Source organism: Varroa destructor, unplaced genomic scaffold (assembly GCF_002443255.2).
Source record: "Varroa destructor unplaced genomic scaffold, Vdes_3.0 BEIS01000001.1, whole genome shotgun sequence".
Lineage (NCBI taxonomy): Eukaryota > Metazoa > Arthropoda > Arachnida > Mesostigmata > Varroidae > Varroa > Varroa destructor.
The window spans coordinates 62,354,671-62,356,385 of record NW_019211454.1 but is presented as its reverse complement, the minus strand read 5'-3'; positions in this window follow the sequence as shown (position 1 = coordinate 62,356,385).

Below are 1,715 nucleotides of genomic sequence, written 5' to 3'. Positions count from 1 at the left end.
CGATCCTCTTACGCTATCCAGTACTGTAAAGTAGCCACATACCCACAGATGTTTTCATAGCTAATACCAGCGTTGCTTTAGGTATGTGGCTGGTTTCCTACTATGTACAACGTTGCTACGAATAATTTTATGTTCTGTCTAAAGGAAACAATTATGAGCATGTGCTTATATCTACTTGTGTGTTATGTGCTTTCCATTAAATACTAACCAAATACATCCTTTTTCAGCGAATAAAATGTAGCCCTCCAGAGGTGATTTATAAGTGGTCCACACGTGAGAATAGCATACAGAACGCAATATTAAACTATAAAATCAAAGTAATCTAATATTTACGAGCTCGAAATATAATTTCTCTGCATATAGGGTGCCTTTTGACCAGTTGATCATAACGCTCATACATATGTAACATCGGAAACCAAAGAAGGATATCTTATTATATTGAACATAAATATCAGTTGTTTAGCATTGTACATGAAGGAACAAAAACGGAACTTTTTAAAAGGATAAAGATGCTTTGTTTGAATTAACTTGGCGAATTTCCATGAGTATGAAATGGAGAATAGAGATTAGGTGTGAGTTTTCCGTGCCCATTTGCGAAGGCCTAACTCCAGTTAGGGCCAGCGTTGCGTTGGAATGTATACTTGAGACACAGAAAAAAGTTAATGGCCGAACGCATGACGGATTAGCATGTGATATTTATACGAACGACTCGGAAACTATGACGCGACCTAGCTTACGGATCCTTCCCTAAATTCCAGAGCCAGTAAATACGGAGGTTTTAGCTCAAATCAGCTGGACAAATACGTCGGCCAGACCTCCGGAGTTAAGTTTGCAAACTGCCCAATATCTGTGCGTCACATGAGGTTCTACACAAAACTTTCCCGAAGTACATTTTGATTAATATAAGCTCGAAACGCGAAACTACAGCGTAGCCAAGAGCTGTGCAATAGCACTTTAAACAAAATTTAAAATATAGAAAAAAAAAAACTATCTCTCCCTTTCAGCTTTATCTTCGTTTCTATAGCCCGATTAGATATCAAGGTGACGCCCCACATACACGCAACGTCATCAGACACGCATTGCTCAAATGACTCGATATTATCTCTTATGTTCTTGATGGACGTACGCAGTTCCGTTAGCCTTGTTAATCAAGTCAGATTTTAGATGGAGTTGATAGCAGTTCGGTAATTAGTTTTTATATTATTATTAAAGGCAAACTGTATATTTATTATATATCATCAGATAAATTTCATCATCAGACACCAGATAAAAATTTAAGTTGATATAGATCTTTCATTGAACTGTTGATTATTTAATTCGATCCTCGATACCACAAATAGAGTTAAGTGCAAGCCATGTAACATGCTTGGGTCGTTTGATCGCATGAGAATGATGTTCTTGATAGTTAGCTTGTCTACTAGTTATTATAATCAACAAACACTATTAGAATATCAAATAACTAAATATCGACCTAAGGTAGAAAAATACCAAATCGATAAATGCGCAACTACAATAAAAGGCCAACATGGAGCTCAACGTCATACAATAATGTCTCCGTTTTAAACGAAGCGGATGTTACGGCATAACCTTCAGGTGGGAGATTTTACATGGCGACGAAGAGCGGGTCCGCCAGTGAGGTTTGATCTACACATAAGGTCACGCATTTTCTTCTTCGGGTAGCATACCCCATGAAAATGTGCTGTATATGTATATAT